Here is a 5,927-nt window from a genome sequence, read left to right as displayed (position 1 = left end):
ATCTACCCGCCTCGGCCTCCCAAAGTGCTGAGGTGTGAGCCACTGCACCTGGCCTGGTTAATCATCATTTTTAATTCAAAGATTACTTGCAAAATGTTTATACAGCTTCTTTGAAAATGTATAGTCTCATAAAATTCCACTCTCTTAGTGAATTTTATTTGAAGCCTTTGTGTAATATAAATCTAGTGATCCATGCAGATTACGATGCAGAAAGATCTCTTTCTTTCCATGTAGCAAATTGGCAGTGGTGAGTTCATACCCCAGGAAACTACCCTACAATGTTGTCTCTGCTTATTTGCTGCCAGGCACTGATCTCCTCTGGGGCATTATGTTTCTGAAATATCTTCTTATGCCCTGGACCTAGCACACTGCCTAGCACATGGCAGGAGCCAAGTTCATGTTTGCCAATTTGCTCTCATTAAATTCACTTCAGAATATTCTTACTAAGGAGGCCACAAGAGGGTCTCATTTCTATTCTTTCTGTTACTCTAATGTCATGCAAATGAGGCTTGAAGTAGTGCTTCTGATGAAGGGTAGACTTTTTGGTCTCCTCTGATGCTCTCTGACCTGTATTCAGATCTTCCTTGTACCAGTCTTGGGTCATGGGAAATTAGCTTCTCTGAAAATAAGCTTTTGCATTTGCAAGGTGGACTACCCATACCTACATTCAGTGAGTTCTGAGGGTTAAAGAAAATCATGCAACTGGGAGTGAATAACAGTTATTAGCCACCTACTATGAGTCTGGAGTGGTTTCACTTAGCTGCTAATCTGCTAGGACACTACCTATTCTCAGTGGGGCTGCCCTGAGATAGTTTCCTCATAGTGATGTGAAGTCTCATTGAATTGAAGCTATGAGGTTAATTTCAAGACAACTGGCTAGGTATATTCCAGCTGCTTAGCTAATCGTATCATCATTACATGCCTTTAATACCCATTCTGTTCTATTTCCTATAGCACAATGTCCTTGTGGTTCTTCCTCTGAAATAGGCCTTATATCCCAATTCTTCTATCTTCATTGCCACCATACCTATAGGCTCTAGACCCCAAGATAAATGACTGCAGTAATTTCTTAACCATTTCTTCAACTTCTGTATTTCTGTCTCTCCATTTCTATATACACCTGCTGGATTTATCTTCCTGAATCCTCCCCTCTCAACTTTGCATCAATTAGAACTGTGATAACAAAACAGAATTTCAAAGAGTATTTACAACTAGCCTCAAAAGCAAAACAAAATAAAAGCTAAAACCTAATTTTCCTTTAACAGTTTTAATGCAATGATTTTGAAGATAGTAGAATAGATGTCTTTTAGAATATAGGCTATGACATTAATGCGGTACTTTTAGCTTTATGTAGAATTCACTAGATAGTGTTATTATTTTACTTTTAACTGAGATCATTAAAATTTCACATTGGTTGGCAAAATAAAAGAAAATTTCACCTCAAGCATTCAGAAACACTAAAATATATATCTCCTCTAATAGGTATTTGGAGCCAAAAGCAATCTCTAAAACCAAGCCCCAATGAGTAGCTGAGGATGTGAGAGTAAAGGGCAGTATAAGGAATGGAAATAATTTCTTCCATTAACTCTACTAAACTAGACTCTTGGCTGTCTTTCTCCCCCTCTCACCTCTCTAATCTAATTAAGTGTCCCATTGCACCATTCACCCATTGCTACTGGGGACGGTTTCAGTCCTCACAACCCTGATCACACCCATTCTGCACAGCTCATCACTTGGAATGGGGTAACAAAATGCAGAGTGGCCATGTACACCAGATCATGGGTTTTGAACTCAAGAAGCTCTGCATTAGAACTCTCAGGTCTACTGCTTAACTGTCTGACAAACTCAGACAAGTTTTTAAAAATTTTGGTATAAAAATGTCTGGTACATTATAGTTCCTGATATATCACAGTTGCTTAATGATTGGTGGTTACATTTTTTTTTTTTTTTTTCCGAGACAGAGTCTTGCTCTGTTGCCCAGGCTGGAATGCAGTGGCATGATCTTGGCTCACCGCAACCTCCACCTCCCAGGTTCAAGCGATTCTCTTGCCTTATCCTCCCAAGTAGCTGGGACTACAGGCACGTGCCACTACACCCAGCTAATTTTTGTGTTCTTAGTAGAGACAGGGTTTCACCATGTTGGCCAGGCTGGTCTCGAACTCTTGACCTCGTGATCCGCCAGCTTCGGCCTCCCAAAGTGCTTGGATTATGCACCCCGCCCCCACCCATAACGGCCTGGTGGTTACATTTTAATTTTATTTTAGGACATGAGAACAAGAATGGAAAAGGTTAAAGTGTTTCAGAACTGTTTGTAGGTTCATAGTCATGAACAAAATGGAATTAAAATTTCTGAGTCATCTACTTCCTTTATCTTAAACCGTTTTAACACTATTCACTTTTTCTACTATTGTACAGAGCAGAAACTACAGTCATGTGCAACATAATGACTTTTCAGTGAGCAAGGGGCTGGCTGCGTCTACAATGGTGGTCTCATAAGATTATAATGCCATATTTTTACTGTACCTTTTCTATGTTTAAATATGTTTAGATACACAAACCAGTGTGTTACAGTTGCCTACAATATTCAGTACAGTAACATACCATACAGGTTTGTAGCCTAGGAACCACAGGCTATACCATATAGCCTAGGTGTGTAGTAGGATATACCATCTAAATTTGTGTAAGTGTAGTCTGTGATGTTTGCACAAGGACATCACCTAATGATGCTTTTCTCAGAATATCCTCTTACCAATATGCAGAGAATGAGTTCCAAATTTTTCCTGAGATCTACATTAGTAGTCATCAGAGCTCAACTTATTAATAGAATACGTCACATCCTTTCAGAGAAACAAAAATTAATCAAAATTCTTCCCTGAAGTATTAATTCCATGTATATGAAAAGGCAAGCCAAGGAGCATGGGAGCAGGTAAGTACAGGAAATAGGGACCGTTGAACCTGTAGTGGAACGTCCAATAAATCCTCAGTGGGAAGCTCAAAGGAAAGAGTAGGTTCTGTTTAAGCAGAATAGTAAAGGTCACCCTTGCTTATTTTTGCTGCTTCAGGGAGAGACAAGGCGGACCTAAATATATTTAAGAGCCTAAAACAGAATGAAGTTGAGACTGTCTGGGTTATCTGACTGCTGGACTTTTTCAGTTCCATTAGATTCTAAACAGAATCCATCTGTGTTTCCAACGTTCAAAATCCATACTGAGAAAACAGAGGACATAGAACCACAAAGACTCATTGGAAAGCAAATCATATTGAAAAGAGCTGATGTGCAGGGCTTATGACCTTCCACATGTCAATATCCCCTGTAAATAATTATAAAGCAAGGTACCAATTCATAACCCCAGCACTGTATGGAAATTCACTTAACATTCTTCCTGAAAAATTTATAAATATGTGAACTTTGACACAAAATTTAAGAAAGGGAATTTTGATACACAGCACCAAATTTCTATTTAAAATTCTTTTTTTTTGAGTGAAGAAACATTAGTATAACCAATCGAGTACTCATTTGTCTAATACCTACTTATCCAATATTCAACATATTTACATAATTCTGTGCTTCTTTAAATGTGCGTGTGTCCTATGCATTATTAAAGTGCCTGATGGTGAAGACTGGATGGCAAGAGAGCGAGATAGTACTGACTTGTTTCCTCACCAGCATGAAAGCAGCCATGTGTATAAAACAAACAAAAGACCAGTAGTGACAATCACTCAGATCAGATCTGAGCTGACGTAGTGCATGCCTGGGCCCTTTACTCTCCTGGAACTCTAGGTTCTTTGGATGAAAGATGGGGTTCTAGGTCAAACCCAGGAAGAATGAAGGCAGGGAACAACAATAACAAGAACACAGAACAATAAACAGTTGAGAACATTGCACTGGAGTCAAGTGATTTTTAAACTCCCAAGGAAGTTGCGGGTGGTGTAGAAAGGCCAGATGGGGTTAGAAAACATTTGCGATGTTTGAATTGCCCTGGATAGTTGTCCCTGGTGACTTGAAAGCAGCCTTGCAGCTTCTTCTCCATCACTTTTGGTCATTGATGGAGGACTCTGCTCACCAGCCACCCATTCCTGCCCAACAGCCAGTAAAGGCTATCCTTACATCTTTTCCACTTTGGAATGAGAACTTATATTTTCATGCTAAAATTTAGTTATTAAGAGAAAAAGTAAACAAAACCTGGGATAGGAGACTACAGAATGAAAATTTGATAGAAATTTGATAGAAAGTTTTTGAGAGAGTCCTGTACCAGCAAAATGAGAACTTGTTATCAAGGCAGGTTAGATAGCTGAGTTCTCTGCTTGTGGTACACATGTAATAAAAAATACATAAAAATTTTTATTGATTAATTATCAATTTTACTTTGCTCAAAAGGGTTTAGTGTAAGGATAGAGCTCTAGAGGGCATTCTTAGCCTAGATCATGCAATTTTAGAGTTTCAGGGATCTTAGACATCAGATAATCTAACATTTTCATTTTGGAAATGGAGATAAAGAAGGCTGAAAAGGTTGGAAGAGAGTCAAAGTCACATACCCATTCATTTATTTTAAGTATTTTATGGTTTACAATGTGCCAGGCATGTGGACCAGATAGTGACAAAACCAGGACAAGAACCCAGATATTCTCTGCTGTATCCCAGAGGCCTCACCTCTGAACCACTGGTGCTGAACCACAGCATGAAACCCCCAAATGTTTCCAGTTACACTGTTTTCTTCAGAGGAAAATAGAGCCAAGTAGTTCTTTTATGCATAAAGAATCAAGAAATTGTAATCTTCCTCTCTGGTCATTGGAGAAGGCAAAGAAAACCTGCACCACATTGCTGCAATCCAATATGAAGTTGCCCTGACCTTATCATATTTGCTCTTTGGCAATAGTAGATACTAGGAAAAAGTAGGTTTGTTGCCCAGTTTGGATAGCACTGGGCCCAGATTGACTGAATGGTAGGTGAGCCAATTCCTTGGGTTATATGCATTTTTGTTACTCCAGTACTAAATCCAGGGTGAAACAGACTTGACGCAGATAATGCATTACATTGGAGACTAAGGGCTATGAGGGACCCGTATAGATACATTCAGTGGGAAGGGCTACAAATTGAAGGAAGGTGTACAATATGATGAAGAAGTATAAAGAAGCAGGAAGACAGCCAGGCATGGTAGCATACACCTGTACTCCCAGCTACTCAGGAGGCTGAGGCACAGGAAGATAGCTGGAGGCCATAATGCGCTATGCTAGCACTTGTGAATAGCCATGACATGCCAGCCCGAGTAATATAACAAGACCTTGTCTCAAAGCTACAACAACAACAACAACAAAGAAGTCATAAGAGGTAACGTGGAAAGTTTTCGAGCCACAGTAAGGAATTGGAATTTATGTTGCCAAAGAATTCCAAGATTAATTTATAGCTTTGAAAGGTTTCTTTTCTTTCTTTCTTTTTTTTTTTTTATTATACTTTAAGTTCTAGGGTACATGTGCATAACGTACAGGTTTGTTACATATGTATACTTGTGCCATGTTGGTGTGCTGCACCCATCAACTCGTCAGCACCCATCATGTCATCATTTATATCAGGTATAACTCCCAATGCAATCCCTCCCCCCTCCCCCCTCCGCATGATAGGCCCCAGTGTGTGATGTTCCCCTTCCCGAGTCCAAGATTCCTCATTGTTCAATTCCCACCTAGAGTGAGAACATGCGGTGTTTGATTTTCTCTTCTTGTGATAGTTTGCTAAGAATGATGGTTTCCAGCTGCATCCATGTCCCTACAAAGGACACAAACTCATCCTTTTTTATGGCTGCATAATATTCCATGGTGTATATGTGCCACATTTTCTTAATCCAGTCTGTCACAGATGGACATTTGGGTTGATTCCAAGTCTTTGCTATTGTGAATAGTGCCGCAATAAACATACGTGTGCATGTGTCTTT

This window comes from Rhinopithecus bieti, unplaced genomic scaffold (genome assembly GCF_001698545.2).
Source record: "Rhinopithecus bieti isolate Rb0 unplaced genomic scaffold, ASM169854v2 scaffold_18434, whole genome shotgun sequence".
Lineage (NCBI taxonomy): Eukaryota > Metazoa > Chordata > Mammalia > Primates > Cercopithecidae > Rhinopithecus > Rhinopithecus bieti.
Note: the sequence above shows the minus strand (reverse complement) of the source record.